Source organism: Pongo abelii, chromosome 10, assembly GCF_028885655.2.
Source record: "Pongo abelii isolate AG06213 chromosome 10, NHGRI_mPonAbe1-v2.0_pri, whole genome shotgun sequence".
NCBI classification, from domain to species: Eukaryota; Metazoa; Chordata; class Mammalia; order Primates; family Hominidae; genus Pongo; species Pongo abelii.
This window is the reverse complement of record NC_071995.2, coordinates 30706182-30725512: the sequence shown is the minus strand read 5'-3', so window position 1 is coordinate 30725512 and position 19331 is coordinate 30706182. Positions and strand designations below refer to the sequence as shown.

At 37.5% G+C, this 19331-nt stretch overlaps 1 long non-coding RNA gene across 2 annotated transcripts; it reads left to right on the top strand.

Annotated features, from left to right (window-relative positions):
* The first annotated feature begins 1778 nt into the window (after positions 1–1778).
* On the top strand, positions 1779–12078 carry LOC129049091 (uncharacterized). 2 transcript variants are annotated; one of them, XR_008511876.2, is made up of 4 exons: positions 1779–1941; positions 5749–5801; positions 7773–7868; positions 9761–12078. It is a non-coding gene; the product is annotated as an uncharacterized LOC129049091 (long non-coding RNA). The 2 variants fall into 2 exon arrangements; XR_010135746.1 differs by lacking the exon at positions 5749–5801.
* The last annotated feature ends 7253 nt before the right edge of the window (positions 12079–19331 follow it).

The following is a 19331-nucleotide window of genomic DNA, read 5'->3' as shown; positions in this document are numbered from 1 at the left end:
ATGAAACTTTCTGTCCTTCAACAATACACATACCACTAATAGTTTTTCATTTTAGAAGCTGCTTTCTCCTTCCAGCTCTTTTTTAAAATAAGTGACTAACAATGCTCCCCTCTCTTTTGTCATCTATAAAATGGAGACAATGCTATCTTAACATGTGTGCATCAGCTTCTGAACATAGCACCTAGAGCCCTGGATTTGCTAAATGGTGGGTCTCCTTCCTCCTTGCTCTCCTCTACTGATTGATCATCATACCTGCTCCCAAAATAAATATAGAAAGTTCTGAAAAATTTTAAAGAATGCTCTTGGAAAGAAAATTTTTTCTTCGATTTCATCTGAATCTTGTCTCAATGTGATATTGAGACATTATCTGAAAATTCCTTCCTCAGTTTAAAAGTTGCTCAGTATTAAAATTCTGATATTTCTAATATTGTTCTCCCAGAAGTAGTGAGATGGTTGAGAACATCGCATAATGTCCCATAGCCAAATGATTAGATATAATGTTTTCAGTGTCTTCAAAGTAGCAGATCCTTCTATCTGCTCAAATAACTTGGTGAGCAGGACACTTCAGTGAATCAAAACCTCATTTTATTTATCATCCCCCAACTTTACTCTTGAATAGGTAAATCACAAGAAGTCATCCTTATAAGGCAATTTTCAGACTTTCATGAGTTCAGAATTATTTGGGGAGTTTGTAATCAAATTTTAGAATCATAATTTTGAGCTTTGATTTGATGAGTTATGTCAGATTCTAAATTTTTAAGGCAATGCCAGACAATGCATAGTCCCTAGACATTTCTTTGAAAACCATTGTACAGGGAGTAAATATAACTTTCAGAATATCTTTCAGAGACCATTATATAAGTGTATAACATCCAGTATTATAATTGTAATAATGCACAGAATCATTATCTTGAGGCATCATGAATCTTAAAAATCATATTTTGTTCACCAGGTGCGGTGGCTCACGCCTGTAATCCCAGCACTTTGGGAGGCCAAGGCAGGTGGATCATGAGGTCGGGAGATCGAGACCATCCTGGCTAACACGGTGAAACCCCGTCTCTACTAAAAAAAAAAAAAAAAAAAAAAAAATTAACCAGGAATGGTGGCAGGCACCTGTAGTCCCAGCTACTCGGGAGGCTGAGGCAGGAGAATGGCGTGAACCTGGGAGGCAGAGCTTGCAGTGATCCTAAATTGCGCCACTGCACTCCAGCCTGGGTGACAGAATGAGATTCCATCTCAAAAAAAAAAAAAAATCATATTTTGTTTAGTATTATGAAGGAAAGAAAATATATACATTAAAATTTTTCTCAGGGATTAAAGTTACTAAGAGAAATCCCTATTTTCCAAGAATTTAAGACAATAAAAATTTTTAATATAGATTAGAAATGTAGGCTGGGCATGGTGGCTCATGCCTGTAATCCTAGCACTTTGGGAAGTGAAGACAGGAGGATCTCTTGGGGCTGGGAGTTTGAGATCAGCCTGGGCAACATAGCAAGACCTCTATCTCTACAAAAAACTAAAAAATTAGCTGGGCATAGTGGTGTGGGCTTGTAGTCCCAGCAAATCAAGAGGCTGAAGACAGAATCACTTGAGCCCAGAGTTCGAGGCTGCAGTGAGCTATGATCATACCTGTGTACTCCAGCTTGGTGATAGTGCAATACCATATCTCTAATTCTAAAAAGAACAAAAAGAAATGTAAAATAATATATTTTTAGTAATTATGAAAAATGACTATGACCTCATTAAAAGAAATGTCTATTTCCTCACTCCCTTATGACAAATACTGTCACAGACAACCTGGTAATGGAAAGAAGTTACCTCTGGAACATGGGAAGCAGTGATTTGATACCAGTGAAACCTGTCTATACTCACCCTGGCTTTTCACAGTTTTGTCCTCATGATGATCTATACTGTCGTACCTGGAAAAACGTATTGAATTTGGTCTGTATGGGTAACTCTTCTATATTTTGAACCTCTGCCATACAACTTAATATCTTTCATCTTGCTGAGAAGTGCTACACATACTTCTGAAGTTAAATAATTATTTCAAAACCTGCTTATATTTATGCCACTTTCTCTAAAAGTTGAAATATCTGTATAAACACATACTTTCATGGGTTTTTAATTGATGGAGGTCTACAGAAGATTTCAAAGAAATTAATTTTTAATTTTGATTCTTTTCCTATGAAGTTACTCCAAATACTTAGGAATCTGAAGCATCAGATATTCAATTTTCTATATTTTCATGACCTAGTAAAATCCTGTTCTTGCTTAATGGTTACTGAAAATAAAGCTAATGTGAAAACTGGGTGAGGAATTGTTACTCTGGCTCTGTCATGTAGTAGTCATGCGATCTTGGGCAGTTTATTTAACTTTCCTGTGCCTCAGTTTATTATTAATAGAAAGGAATAACAGTACCCTGCCCACCTACTTAGCACAGGTGAACATTCAGTGAGAAAGCATACTGCGAGAACTAAGACTTCTCCGCTCTCAAGCCCATGCCTTTCTACGGACTCACAGGGGTCTGTAACCAGTTTCTACATTCTTTAACTGTTCCTCTGCCAGCAGCCTCACCTCCCTTTTGCTGTCTTTTCAATGCTTCCATCCTGCAAACCATTAATCATAGCTCAGCCCATCATTTGCTTTCTGTTCTTTTATAACCAAGTCAGCAAGAACATTTAGAACAGTGCTTCTTAATCTTGGCTGTACAGTATAATCTTTGGGTTGCTTAAAACACACACACACACACACACACACTTGTAGGCCAGGTTGCATTTTGGACCAATTAAGTCACAATCTCAGGGATAGAGAGTTGGCATCAGCATTTACCCCCTCCTTATCTTGCTTTATGCATTTGATGTTAATTAAACTTATATTGAAATAATTTCAGATTTACATGCAGTTTAAGAAATAATACAGGCACCCAATATACTCTGTACCTAGTTTTCCCCACTGATAATATCTTATAGGATATTGATACAATCAAGATATAGAACATTTCTATCACCCCAAGGATTTCTAGTGTTGCCTTTTTTTTGAGACGGAGTCTTTCTGTCGCCCAGACTGGAGTGCAGTGGCATGATCTTGGCTCACTGCAACCTCTGCCTCCAGGGTTCAAGCAATTCTCCTGTCTCAGCCTCCCGAGTAGCTGAGACTACAGGTGCATGCCACCATGCCTGGCTAAGTTTTTGTATTTTTAGTAGAGATGGGGTTTCACCATATTGGTCAGGTTTGTCAGGTTGGTGTTGAACTCCTGACCTCAGGTGATCCACCCGCCTCGGCCTCCCAAAGTGTTGCCCTTTTATAGCAAAACCCACTTCACTCTTTCCCAGACCCCTGGCAACTACTAATCTATTCTCTATTTCTAGAATTTTGTTATTTCAAGAGTATTATATAAATGGAGCTGCATAGTATGTAACCTTTTGGGATTGAGTTTTTCCAGTCAGCACAGTCCCCTGGAGATTTATCCAAGTTGCATTGTGCTTGTTCACTAGTTCTCTCCTTTTGCTAGTTCATTCCTTTTAATACATGAATAGTATGCCATGGTATGAATGTACCACAGTTTGTTTAATGGTTCTTCTGTCAAAGCATATCTAGGTTGTTTCCAGCTCTGGGCTATTACAAATACAGCTCCTGTGGAAATTTGTGTACAAGTTTTTGTGTGGACATGTGTTTTCATTTCAGTGGGATAAATGCCAAAGAGTGTAATTTCTGGGTTATATGGAAATTGCATATTTAGTTTTGTAATAAACTAAGCTGTTTTTCCGTGGTAGTTTTACCATTTTACATTCTCACCAGCAATGTGTGAGTGACCTGGTTTTTCTGAATCCTCACTAGCATTTGCCATTGTCATTCTTTTTTTTAAAAAATGTTAGCCATTCTGATAGGTGTGTAGTGGTAGTGATATCTTATTGTATTTGCCTAATGGCTAATGGTATCTAACAATGTTTCATTTACTTACTTAACATTTTTTAACCTCTTCAGTGACAAGCCTCTTCATATCTTTAGCCTATTTTCCAATTGAATTGTTTCCTTACTGTGCAGAGTTTGAGGATTCTTTATATATTCTAGCCACTAATCCTTTGTCAAATATGTGGTTTGCAAATGTTCCTCCCAGTCTTAGCTTGTCACTTTATCCTCTTAACAGAGTCTTTCACAAGGCAAAACTTTTAATTTAGATGAAGTCCAATTGCTCCGTTTAAAAAAAAAAAAGCTGCTCCTTTTGGTGTCAAGTCTAAGTATTCTTTGTCCATCCCTAGATTTTTTCCTTTGCTCTTCCTAAAAGTTCTATAGCCTTAGCCTTACACTTTACATTTAACTTCATGATCCTTTTCCAGTTAATTTTTGTATAATGTGTAAGGTTTAGGTTGACGTTTCTTTCTCTCTGTCTCTATCCTTTTCTTTTTCCTTTTTTGTGGTCTAAGGGATATCCAGTTGCTCTAACACCATCTGTTGAATTGCTTTTGTGACTTTGCCATAAATAAAGTGAGCATATTTGTGTAGGCTTATTTCTGGGATCTTTTTTCTGTTGAGCTATGTGTCTATCCTTTCACATACTACTACATATTACTGTAGCTACATAGTAGGCTTTATATGGAAAAGTGATTTCTTCCAATTTATTCTTGGTGAAGATTGTTTTAGATATGCTAAGGTCTGTGCTTTCTCATATAAATTTTAAAATAAGCTTGCTATGTCTACAACAACCCTTGCTGTGATTTTGAAAGAAATTGCATTAAAGCTATAGCTCAGTTTGGGGAGAATTCACTTATTTACTGTATGAGTCTTCCAATCCATGAACAATATGTTTCTCCACTTATTTAGATCTTGTTTGATTTCTGTCTCCAGAATTTTGCAATTCTCAGCACACAGATCTTGTACCTGTTTTGCTAAGTGTATACCTAAGTATTGCATTGTCTTCATTGTGATTGTAAATGGTATTTTGTTTGGGTTCAACATGAAATGCGATTGACTTCTTTGTGTTGACCTTATATCCTGGTACTTCCTGAACCTAGCATTGGTATTTTATAAATTTCTCCTGGAAATTTTAATGTGCAGCCAAGGTTAAGAAGCATTTTTTTAGACAAAGACCAGCGGTGATATTTAGTGCCCTTAAAATCTTGTGGTTTCCAATTTCAGTACCATTTAGCAATCCTTGGGTGTATACCTGCATGGTTCTGTCTTCTAATATCATTCTAATGTCATTACAAACGTTCCTCCTTCTTTTCAACCCTTCTTTCCTTACTTTCTTATCTTGATCCTTTTTCTTGTTCTCCTAGGACTTTGCTTCCTACTTAACACCATCTGATGTCAACAGTAACATAAGATTTTGTTTCTCTTCCCTCTAAGAATTCAGTAACTTATCTATATCTGTACCTATTCATTTCTTTTCACTGGGAAGAGTGAGAGATGACTTTTTTCCCATTAAAGACAAGACATTTCCCACCTGTAATTTCCAGCATCATTACCTTTATGTGAATATTTGGGCAGACTTCTTTCACGTATTTCCTGTACTAGTCATTTGTATTTAAGTAGTTGTAATAATATACCTATTGTAAGTTTTATTTTATTGTACATTTTCATTTATGATTGTCAGCATTGCTTCATAATATTAAAGACTTTTAAAATATAATTTTAATGGATATGTGGTAGCCTTTCCACAATTCATATAAAAATGGATTGTTTCCTTTTTAAAAAAAAAATTTGATAATGCTGGATTGACTATCCTTGTATATATATATTTTTTTCCAGGTCTAGGATTGCCTTAAAATAAACTTCCCAGAAGTAGAATTGCTAGATTTAGGGTAAGAATATTTTAAAGATTCTTGACATAGTTCTAAATTATAAACATAGCTGGGTGGACTGTAAGTTGATACATCCTTTTTTGTCTTTTCAAAAATCAGGCAATGTAGCAATAGTTGCTAGTTTTTAACGTACATGCTTCATGGCCCAGCAATTCTACTTTCCAGGAATAATGGCACAACTGCACAGATTTATTATCTGGAATGCTTGATGCAGCTCTTAAGCAAAAAACAGAAAATAGTCTAAATGTTCATCAGTGGGATTTAATCAATTGTGGTACATTCATTAACTGAATGATATGAGTTGATGTGATCATATCTAATAAATGAAAAAAATCAGAATAAGAAAAGCAGTTGGTAGGCTGGACGCTCTTATGCCTGTAATCCCAGCACTTTGGGAGGCTGAGGGGGGTGGATCACCTGAGGTCAGGAGTTCAAGACCAGCCTGGCCAACATGGTGAAACACCATCTATACTAAAAATACAAAAATTAGCAGGGCATAATGGTGGGCTCCTGTAATCCCAGCTACTCGGGAGACTGAGGCAGGAGAATCATTTGAATTCGGAAGGTGGAGGTGGAGGTTGCAGTCAGCCAAGATTGTGCCACTGCACTCCAGCCTGGGTGACAGAGCAAGACTCAAAAAAAAAAAAAAAAAAAAAAGAGAGAGAGAGAGAGAAGAGAAAAGCCAGCTGCTGGTTAAAAAACGTATGTTGGCAGAGGGAAAATGGTTTAGCTCAAGAAAATTTGGCAGAAAGTGAAATGATAGAGCAATGATTATCTGCAAAGGCAGCATAGCATAAGATTTGGATGTGCATAGGCAGGTGAGTAAGAAAATAATTTATACTTCAGAGAGTTTATACAATTTTATTAAGAACAGTAAAAATAAAGAAAAAATCATTGAAATAAATGATCCAGGATAGCAGATAGGCTGAAGCATTAAAGTATGTAAACGTCTGAATCAAAATATAATAAAACAGCATGGGAAAACAAACGTGTGTGTGTGCGCGTGTGTGTGTGTGCGCATGTGTGTATGTGTGTGTAATACACACAGACACATACATAAACCCACATTGTTTATATATAAACACATTTTGGTGATAAGATAAAAATGTGAATGTTTAAATACATAATATGTCAATATATTTTATGATATATCTGGGAAGAAAGAATAAATATAAAAATATGTATTAGATATAAAAATACTTGAAAAGTTTAAAGTACTACAAATGTGATTCTTCCCCATTCCTCCCATGATGAAGTTGAAGAAGGAAGAGAGTTATATTTTCTCCACTGTCACTTCAGATTCAGCAAGGTGATGTCCTAGAGGCACATGGAAAAAGGGCAGATGTATTTTTAAAAAATGATTATGGATGAGAAACCAAGAGCTTCACATCTGAGTGTAGGGCATATGTTCCTATTGTCCTGGGAGGATATGGTAATACCTGGAGCAAACTGGTAACATATAAATTGGGCTGATCCCTTTTGAGTAATAGATAGCATTTTCTGGAAGACTTAATTACAGCATTTAAAAAAGTAATGTTTGCCAGGTGCAGGGCTCACACCTATAATCTCAACACTTTGGGAGGCTGAGGCAAAAGGATCATTTGAGGCCAGGAGTTTGAGACCAGCTCAGGCAAAATAGCAAGATCTCATCTCCAAAAGAAAAAAAAAAAAAGAATTAGCTGGATGTGATGGTGTACGCCAGTAGTATTATACTAGTTAGTCAGGAGGCTTAGGAGGAGGCAGGATCATTTGAGCCAGGAGTTAGAGTCTACAGTGAGCTACTCCTGCACTACTGCACTCTAGCCTGGATGACAGAGTGAGACTTTGTTTCAAAAAGAGCAGGGGTTACTGTTAGGTCAAAGTAGCTATTTCTAGAGCTGTCACTGAAGAGCAAACAACATAGACAATATTAACATCAATCCTATAGACTAAATGATATTTACCTTTCTCTTTAACATCCTTTTTAATTAGGAGAGTTTTCATTACTAATCTGGTGCCAGAGGAAGATGATAAAATAAATTGACTTTACATGTATGACTGCTGGATGGGGAACAACTGAACTTCACAGTGAGTATATGTACCACCTCCTCCAATGTTAGAATCCAAACAAATATATGTGACATCTAAGTGTACTCTGTTTATTCACTTTCAGTTTTTCTCTATTTTTAATACGAATAATGGTGGGAAAAGTCTTTTAAAATAATGGACCTAAAGGTAACTTCCTGGGTTTTAGGTCGTTATATTCATGAATACCAGTTTATTGATACTTATAAAAACATGTATTGAAGAATATCTGGTGATTTTACTACCTAATATTTGTAAGTCTCATTTCTATGTAATTATTCTCCAATTGTACTGTAAACATACACAAACTCAGACACACATACACAATTGTTTTTATAGCAGTGAAGACTCATACTTGAAGGTATCAGCCAATTTCTAACGATGTGAGGCATTTTTCTGAAATGATGGATTGGTATGAATGGTAAATGGGTGGAAAAGATTATGTGAAAATAACTAGCCCAGGTGAAGGTCAACCCATGAGTTTGGTTTCACTTCTACTGTATTGTACAACTGAGTTAACAAGTTACAAATATCCAATAGACTAGAGTAAATCAGAATGTAGTCTCCGTCGTCAACCTCTAAACATGATGTTTATTCGGCAAAGGCAAGTCAAAAGAATGAGATCACAATGAAACTAAGGGAATCAAGTATAGGCTTCACATTTAAAAATGAATTGTATTGATCGCATCATCAAATCTGATTTGGGTCTAAACTTCTTTTTCCTTCTATGAAGTGATATTATTTTTCTCTCATCTTAGAACTGTAGTGATGATAAAAAGAATCCATACAAAATAGTTTTTGGTGTTTCTGTTGTATAAGCTAAAGTAGAATAATATTAGGTCTTTACAAATCACCTAACAACATCATTACAGTGCTCAGAGAGAAAAATGGTGGGATTTACCCCTAAGAGGCTGTCTATATATAGGGCAATCCCTGTTTTAGCCTTTAAAAGCATTTGCCTAGGTTTATATGTGTTTTTATTCTTTTTGTGCTAGAGGATGAATTTTCTAACATGGTATAGCAGGAAAAGGTACCTCTTGGCAAAGCTACCAGGGTGTGGATATTTAAAAACACCAATATATTCAGAAGAGCTGCAGGATCATCTTCCTGCATGGTAATTCAAGGATTGCATTGATGAGTCTGGGAGTTTTCTTTTTAGTATGTCTCACAAACTGGCATTTGCTGATTCATAAAGAGGTATAGATGCATGGTAGTTTTAAAAAGAAAGGCAAGAAGAATAAATACATTGTTAAGTTACCTTAAAAACAAATGAACCGTAATTAGTAATTTGATAGTTGAAGTGAACTCAGTTCTCAAAAGGAATTATTCATTACTTGGATGAATTATGTGTAATTGCTGATATTCAATGGTTTTTGACCTACAAACATGATCATTTCTTTTTTTTTTTTTTTTTTTTTTGAGATGGAGTCTTGCACTGTCTCCTGGGCTGGAGTACAATGGCGCTATCTCAGCTCACTGCAACCTCCACCTCCTGGGTTCACGTGATTCTCCTGCCTCAGCCTCCCGAGTAGCTGGAATGACAGGCACACACCACCACACCCAGCTAATTTTTTGCATTTTTAGTAGAAACGGGGTTTCACTATGTTGGCCAGACTGGTCTCGAACTTCTGACCTCGTCGTTCGCCTGCCTCAGCCTCCCAAAGTGCTGGAATTACAGGCGTGAACCACCGTGCCCAGCTGATCATTTCTTATGATTCAGCTGCATAGCTGAATTAGGTGGCTTAATGCACCTACTGCTAGTAACACTGAAAACATAAAGGAGTTTTCATGTAACTGAAAACCATCACCTGGCCATTTATATAGATGCTTGAAAGTTTCTTCATGGCAGAGTCTACAGTGAGCATTAAGTGAATTTACACTAACTTATCTTTCAGTCTCTCCTTGAAGGTATAGATTTTAATCCAGTTCAGAGATCTGTCACATCAGCCAACTGAGTGGCCATGGTTTTCTATTAGGTTGTGAGCAGAAATCAGCGAGATAAAGAGAACAACCTGTACCCTGCGTGACCATCCTCTGCAGTTGGGGTTAGTGTCGGCCAGGAATCAGGCATTTGGGAGAACTTCTCATTTTGCTGGTTGCAGGGAGATTCTGGAAGACCACCGCAATGTGCCCGGCATGGGAAGTACAAGCTTGTCGACACTGTGAGCTGAGGCAGCAGTCACTGCCATCCCACTGCACCATCTTCACAAGAATTTCTGCCTGCGGGGATTGGATCACATCTGCCACTGCAGGAGAAGTGAGATCACTGAAAGAGCAGTGTGGTACAACTGTGATTACAAATGGGAAAAGAAATGCATAACAGTCCACCTGAAAAATGAATGTCTTGTCAGTGCTGAGCTATTCAGTGTCACTTCCGCCCATCATTATCATTGCAGAGGTTGGTGTTGGTGTGTTTGTACATTCAATATTAAACATTGGTCACAGAAAGTTAATGTTGTTTCATGCCTCCTGGGAACTTACAATTTGAATCATTCAATTCATATCTTGCATACCATGTGTATGCTGTATATTTTGAATACCATTATATACAATTGTGCTATGTTTTTCTACTTTGGCAAACACTGGAAGATCAGAAGGGTGATATTATGAAATCCATATAATTCTTAACTTTACTCACTGGGATACAGGCCGGAACCTGCTGTGAGCACAATTAGATAGGAAAGGTCCCTGCCAGTTTCACAAATGTGATAAGCAGTGGACATTTAAGAGATTATTTATCAGGCACATCAATTGACCTTAACATTTTAGGATATTTCATTTGTTTATAAGGTATTTAATTTATCTGAAACTCAGGTTGTCTCAATCCCCTTACTCCTCTAAGCTGTAGCCAAGAATCAGGGAGGAACTAAGGAAGGTTCCTGAGCCAGAAGTCTAGATGCCAAAGTCTGTCACAGGAATCTGGAATATAAAATGAATAGGAGCATGAGGCAACTTTTTTTTCTTATTTTACACATTCCACCAAAATTTATCATTTGGTTTCTAAGAATGCAGCATTCCAATAGGGCGTATGGTTCAGCTTTAGGTAAGCACATTGGTAATCAAATGAGACAGCAATTCATAAGGAAATAGAAAACTTACATATACATACTCAAACAACTTCAAAAAGCATAATATTCAGGACTTCTTTCCTATAGAACTCAATATTGTGATTAAATTATAAAAATTTGAATTATTAAGCTGCCATTTCTGTAGATTAAAAAATTTGAAAATTAGCTACTTTATATGATTCAGCCTAATAATTGTAATTACAATAATACATCAAGATGTTAGCTTCAGTACATCCACATTATGAAAATTTTGCTCTTCAAAATTAAAGTCAAAAAGCTTCTATACTTAAATTAGGAATCCTTAATTCTCGAACAAAATGGTATGTTTCCCAAATATTTCTGTCTGTATTTAAGGCTGGACGTAACTGAGGCTTCATTGAAATTGGTTAATCATCTTTTTCTAATGAACCTTCATTTAAAAGTTGGAAGTTAAATATGAGCACAAGATATTTCTGTAACGGTATTAGAAAATAAAACTTCCCTCTTTTCTCACTCTCTTTCTCTTTTAACCTCTCTTCCTTTCCTTCAACCTCTTTTCTCTCTCTTCCCCACACCTCCTGTTCCCTTTTACATTCCCTCTCCCTAACCCCATCTCTCTGGACTTCTTGTACTCTTTCAACTTCTCAATCCATCTCTCCCTTTTCACCTCTGTTAATCACTTTTTCTTTCTCAATCCCTCTACTTTTTTTTCAATTAACAACCTCCCTCTTCTCCTTTCTTTTCTCCCTCTCCCCAATCTCTTATACTCTTGCAAATTCTCATCCTCCTTCCCTTTCTCAATCCTTCTCTTTCTCAATGCCCTCCATCTTTCTCTTTCAACCAACCTCCCTTCTCCTTCCCTTTCCTTTTCTTACCAACATTTTCTGTCTTTCTTTGTTCCTTTTCTCTCAACCCCCTACCCAACTCCTCTCTTTTTCTGTCAACCTTTCCTTTCCTTTGCAAATGCTACAATGAGAAAGTATTATAAATGTCCTAGTATTTACTAGAAACCCTCTCATGAATATTGGTCTAAAGGTTCTGCTTTAATTAAGTTATACTTTTGGATAGGAACAGTGAGGAAAAATGAAAGATGAGATTTGCAATAAGGATTCTCTAATTCTCATGTTAATCTATTTTGTACCATTTATACTTTGTCTTTTGTGAATCTCTTCTTTTTATTAGATGATATTAAAGGGGATTAAAGTTGTATTGTATGAAATGTCAGGCCTGTCTAAAGCTTTTTTTTTTATTTTTTTCCCCTCACACTTTGATTTGCTGGCCATTAATTTTGTTGCTGACTCAATCGCTATTGTTACCTCCCTGGGTGGTGATTTGGGTGTAGCAGGGGCCAAGTCTGAAGGTTTACTGAAAAATGGACCCTAAAAGGCAGATTAATTGCAGAAATGTCATACAAATTTGTTTAACGTGTATACACATGAGACTTGATACAGGAGAAATTGTCCATTTTTATGCTTAGTACAAACAGCCATGTAGAGATATGATTTGACAAAAAGTGTATGATTTAATGCTGGCAGACTGAGTAGGGAAACCCAGCGAGGCTTGTCTGTCTCTATTCTCTTGGCTCTCTAAGCATGCATTTTTTCCTACTGGTATGAGGCAGTTCTCTCTCTGAAATGGGGGTCTTATGACCTATAGTCAAACAAGGTAAGTCAGATAATTTCTTTATGGCAAGTTTTTACACAGAAAGGCTGGAGCAGCAGGGAGTTAGAGTACTATTTTTAGGTTTTATGGCTGACTTTGGGGAAAAGGGGTTCTGATTTCTATGACCTGCCTTGGGGAAGAGGGATCCTAGTTTCTATGGCTATCTGTGGGGGAGAATGGGACTGAAAAATTGGAGAGCCGAACAAGGTCAAGAAATGTTTGCTTCTGAGGCCTTCATTTTGGGGCATTGTTTTCTGAGCCCCGAGAGGATGATGCTCTCAAGGTCCTTCAGCAAAGGGTGCAAGGTTAGCATTCCCTGTTTGACCTAGAGTAGCCACCTGATTTCCCTAAGAGGGTCACAGGCTATTTGGTGTTCTGTTTTTGGCTTCCGTTTGGCTATAATTTTAGAGTTCTTCCATATTCAATCTTTAGTAGGACCTACTGTGTTAGAGCTGTTTTACTTTTCCTCTAGTTGAAAGCCAGTTTAATTGAGGAGGGCGCATAAACTTTCTTTCTTTCTTTGACCTTCTTTCCAAGAACCATTCTCCTTTTTTTTTTTTTTTTTTTTTGAGACAGAGTCTTGCCCTGTCGCCCAGGCTGGAGTGCAATGGCGTGATCTCAGCTCACTGCAACCTCCACCTCCTGGGTTCAAACGATTCTCCTGCCTCAGCCTCCTGAGTAGCTGGGGTTACAGGAGCCCACCACTATGCCCAGCTAATTGTGTATTTTTAGTAGAGACAGGGTTTCTCCATGTTGGCCAGGCTGGTCTCGAACTCCTGACCTCAAGATCTGTCCACCTCAGCCTCCCAAAGTGAGCCACCATGCCTGGCTCCTTTTTGGGTTTCAATGTGAAGCTCTCTATGTATTTGGTTGCCGTCAACTGTGTAAATTGATCTATGATGTAAGGGTTACATAGCCAAATTTAAAGAACTTAGAGAACTCATAACCTGATTTTTATTCATGTATTTTTAAAAATCCTTCTTGACCACCTACTGTGTGCCAGATAGAGACACCAAGAAAGAGAAAGCTTTCATCTGTAGAATCTCATTATAATAGAGAAAAACAATATACAAAGATAACTACTATTCAACATGCTATAGAAGCCAGCAGCCTAGGAAGGAACAACTACTGTTTTCTGCAGGAATAAGTGAATGTAATATTTGAGCTGAGTTTTAAGGTTTAAATAATAGTTGACTTGGTTTAGTTTAGTATTTATGTTTTATACACCATCTCTTATGTAACAAGCTATTTCCCTATCAACAACTCCACATAGTGTGAGTTTCTCCCGTCACATGGATCATTGGAAAATTTTTTTGTTCATTCTTAAGTCATAAATTACATTACTTCATTTCCTCTAACCCTTCACCTTTTCTTTCTGATGTGTTTCAATGATGTAGTGCCATCATTTCACACTTTTCTTGTCAATTTAACAAACAGTCAACAACTTAAGTTTAGTAAGTATCTTATTCTCGCTGAAGATTAACAACGTTGGCCCATCTCCTGATTGCATCTTTGTCTCAACTTTATTATTCATAATATTAGCACTTGTGTTTTTCTATTTCCCACTGGTATGTATGAGAGTAAATTTTAACCAAATTATTAAATAATGGCAACAAAAACAACTGCTAGGTCCAAAGTTACTAAGAAACTCTGACAGAGGCAGAAGAAAATAGAAGGATTATAATAAAAGAAAGTAAAACTACAGTGATTAAGAAAGGGTGGGGCCGGGCATGGTGGCTCACGCCTGTAATCCCAGCACTTTGGGAGACCAAGGCAGGCGGATCACGAGGTCAGGAGATCGAGACCATCCTGGCTAAGACGGTGAAACCCCGTCTCTACTAAAAATACAAAAATTTAGCCGGCAGTGGTGGCGGGCGCCTGTAGTCCCAGCTACTTGGGAGGCTGAGGTGGGAGAATGGCGTGAACCCGGGAGGCGGAGCTTGCAGTGAGCAGAGATCGTGCCACTGCACTCCAGCCTGGGTGACAGAGCAAGACTCTGTCTCAAAAAAAAAAAAAAGAAAAAGAAAAAAAAAAGAAAGGGTGGTATTGCTGCAGAGAAAAATAAACAGACCGATAAAACAATACCGAACGAGTCAGCAATGCCATTTTAATTGTTTAACTTGGCAAAAAAAAAATGCATAGGGTGACAATATCAACAGATAATGAGGATATGGAGTGAGAGGAACTCTTCTCACTGCCGGTGGGAAAGTATAATTAGGTACTTCAGCTTTGGAAAACTCAGACAATATCAGTAAAGTTGAAAATAACAGTGTCTTCTCAGTCAACAAGTTCGTCTCTAGGTATATACCCTACAGCATTGTCTTCAGCCATGGATAAAATCAAATGTACATATCTGGGGCATGAAGAATAATTTAACAAACTCCTTACGTGATTCTAATGTGCAGCCAGGTTTGAGACCAGTGTCCTATAGGAAAGTGATGTAACCGTGGACCATTGGATATGTACAGGCATGTTTAACAGAAACATCAACAAAAAGTTGGAATTACAAATGTCTATTATAGGAGATGGGATAAACAAAATAGTATAATGCTTGCATGGCAGTAAAATACAATAGTCCACAGGCTCTTTAGGTGAATCTTAGAAACAATGTTGAGTTTAAAAACCAACAACATTGAGTTTAAAAACCAAGTTTAGAAAATTAGGCATCGCATGAAGCTCAGAAACAGGTAAAATTAAATCGTTTGTTTAGGTTTAAAAAGGCAAGGCAATGCTATCACACCAGAGCTGTGGGGAGGTAGTGGAATAAGCTGGAAGAGTCACACAGGAGCCATTGCAATGTTATCCATTTCTAGTTATGCTGGATGGTGGTCTCACAGATACTTATTATCTTGTTCCATAATTTACATATATTTCTGCATATATAAAATACTACACAATATGAAATACTTAAAGCCCCTTTTAACAACACTAGCTCCTCAGGTTGGAATCTGTTCTCCTCCTGTCCAGGTATTTAGAAGTTCTTCACATACTCAGAGATTTAAGCCCTTACATTCTTTTCAGTTCCCTGTGCCTAGAAAGCCCAAAGTGTCACTGTGACTTGTGGTTACTGATGTCATTTGTAACAATGAGCCTAGTTGTTAACATTAGCAGTTACACTTTCTACCATCTACTTTCCTGTATGAGAAAACAGTTTTAAATGTGTTTGTATGTCTTCCAGGAGTGAGATATTACTTGACCTTTCCAGTTAGCTCATTTATTCATTAAAACTAATCTCATTCAAATATTTTGAATATACTGTTAATAACCTTGGGACACAGGGATTATGAGTGTTGGTTCTGAAGTCAGAGTTCTTGGGTTCAGATCCCAGTTCCACCATTAAGTAGTGTTATAACTTTGGGAAAATTAGTCTCATTGTACTTCTGTTTCTTCATCTATAAAGTGGAGGTAATAAATCTACTCATAGGGATATTCTGAAATAAAGGAGTTTCTACACTTAAATCACATAAATGATAGTTGGCACCTAGTAAACTTCCAATAAATTGCATCTATTATCTTATGTATTTTCCTAAAATGAAGCTTTTAAAGAGGTTCTTCCTCCCATTTGAGTCCTTTAAAATGTTTCTGAACAAAAAAAAAAAATAGTTAAGGCCGGACGCGGTGGTTCATGCTTATAATCCCGGGTGCGGTGGCTCACACTTATAATCCCAGCACTTTGGGAGGCCGACGCGGATGGATCACTAGAGGTCAGGAGTTCGAGACCAGCCTGGCTAACATGGTGAAACCCCGTTTCTACTAAAAATCAAAAGTTAGCCTGGCGTGGTGGTAGGTGCCTGTAATCCCACCTACTCAGGAGGCTGAGGCAGGAGAGTGGCTTGAACCTGGGAGGCAGAGGTTGCAGTGAGCCGAGATCATGCCACTGCACTCCAGCCTGGGCAACAGAGTGAGACTCTGTCTCAAAAAAAAAAAGTTAAAAAATCTTTACAAAATATAAACGTGCCACAAAATTATGTCAAGTGAAAGAAGCCTACAAATATTGATTCCACTTAAATGTATAAAAAGAGAAATTTACAAAGAAAGCAGAATAGTAATTACTTAGGGTTTCAGTGAGAGCAGAAAATAAAATAGTGGTGATAGAAATGTTCTAAATTTGAATTATGGTGATTGCATAACTATAAATTTACTAAAAATCATTGAATTGAAGACTTACAATGGGGGAATCTTATAGGTATGAAATTTATTAATCAGCAAAGGTTTTTAAAGGAATAGGTACAGAATTTTTACTTAGTTTCACTCTAATAGAAGTTTTTATTAACATGGGTAACTTCTGATTAGACTATGATATTTGAAGGTAGTCAAAACCTGGCAATAAACCTGTGTGGGAAGCAGAGGCTGTGTCTGTCTTATGTTACTTGGAGAAAGATTTATTGTAATATATTAAGCTTTGCTATGCAAGCATATAGTATTTCTTTCCAATTCTTTCTTATGTCTCCAATTTTTACAAAATAATTGTTTTCATAATTCCAATTAAGGATTTAATTGGGGAGTGAGGATCTTCCATTTGGCTATCCCATAGCTTTCAATGTGCCGACTACTTTACAAATATTAATTCCAAGCACAATTGTATGAGAAAGTCATTATCATTTTTATTTTACCAATGAGGAGATAGAAGCTCAGAGAGGTTGAGTGACTTGTTTGATATCAAACAGCTGGTTTCAGAGCAGAATTAACACATAGGTTTGTTTGACTGCTGATGTTAGTCACCATACCATGCTGCTGATAAAAGTTCTCAGAGGATGACACAGGAAACAAAGTGTGGAGTTTTGACTGGGGAGACAGGACTAGAGGCATGCAAAGATTGTAATTGGGCTGGCTTCATTCACACACTTAAACATGTGAATGAAAATGTACGGAGGTAAAAATAAGATGTGTATGTAACAAGGAGATTCTGTTTTCAGAGAGCTTAAAAATTGTACAAATTTCCTTGACTCCATTAAGAACTGGCTGCTGATGGCTGGTTAACTCTTCAACTGAATACAATAGCTTGAAGGATTTAGGAGGTAATTCTCTTACGTAAACTAAGTCTAGCTGCCGGAAATTTAGGGCTGGTAGACAGTTCTATATTATCCAGAGGGCCTAAGGCTTTTTCTGTCTTTCTCCTCCACCATCTTCAATGTATGAGTTCAATTCTCAAATCATAAAATTGCTACTGGGCTCAAGTCATCACATCATATTCCAAGCAGGGAGAAGAGGAAGGTCAAGGAGAAAAGGGGACAAATGGCTTTGCCAAGTCTGGGAATCCCAAGTTCTTCATTTGGGTTTAATCTCTAGGATTCTGGTGTTAAAAAAAAGAGAGGAGAGTTTTTTTTATATACAACCAGAAGTCTCTACCACATTTCTAATTATTATATCTTGCCTTTTTTTTTTTTTTAATTTGAGACGGAGTTTCACTCTTCTTGCCCAGGCTGGAGTACAATGGCGCCATCTCGGCTCGCTGCAGTCTCCACCTCCCGGGTTCAAGCGATTCTCCTGCCTCAGCCTCCTGAATAGCTGGGATTACAGGCATCCACCACCATGTCCAGCTAATTTTTGTATTTTTAATAGAGATGTTGTTTTGCCATGTTGACTAGGCTAGTCTTGAACTCCTGACCTCAGGTGATATGCCTGCCTCGGCCTCCCAAAGTGCTGGGATTACAGGCATGAGCCACCGTGCCTGGCCATACCTTGCTTTTAATTTTACTTTTGTCATCTATCCTAGAAATAAAAGAAGAAATAGTGTTAATTAAAAACAATATCATAGTTGTATAAAGAAAAAAGGATAATTATGTCACTGCTGTCCTTTTTCCCTTTCTTCCAGTTAACATTGTATAACAATAATAGCAGTTTCAATTATGAGATATGCCTGGAAAGTGAAGGGGAGAAAAGTATCAAGAAAACAAATCAGGACAATTTCCTAGAACCAAAGGACATGAGTTGCCATACGAAGGAGCCATTTGATGCCCAGCACAACATTGAAGACAGACCCATGTCAGAGACATTGTAAAACTTAAGAACACCAGGGACAAAGTTGTACAAAATTCCAGAGGAAAAGAAATCTCATCTTATGGGGCAGGAATCTGAGTGACTTTATACTTTGCATCAGGAATGTTTGAAGCAAAAAGATACATTGCCATGTGGGCCTCTGCACTGGACTTCTTAAGTGTGCCTATGCTAGAACAGCTGGATTTCCCCAAGAGATGACCCAGGGGAGGGCAAGCAGAAGCCACAATGTTATTTATGGCCTTTGCTAGTACTAGCACCTTTTAAACTTTAACAATCTTTTTAATTCTTCCCAAACAAATCACAGTTCAATGGAATTAAGCCTACTTGCTTAGCATATAGACAAAAAGAAAAATGTAGAAAAGGTACTAATTTCCTAGCCTCATATTTTTCCATAACTTGCCCCAGAATGGAAGATTCTAATGGTTTCCTATGTGTAACTTAAGCATGGACTTGGCTTATGATAGGCATGATATTAGTGGCTTCTCCTGATGAAGGCTCAGCTGTCCTCGCCTACTGTTATGAGAGGGACAAAGGGGATCAAATGTGTTACAGAGTATCACCATTGTAAGATAAATGTGATACCAAAGCTGAAGCCCCAATCTGTGTAAAGGACTCAGATCTTTAATGGGGTTCCCCCAACCTAACTACCCTCCATTAGAGGAAAATCAATTTCTGACCAAATCTACTCTCCCAAAGCCTAGTTCATGAAAAAGTGTATGTAAGGCAAGGGGGGAATGTCTATCTCTCACTAGCTTCT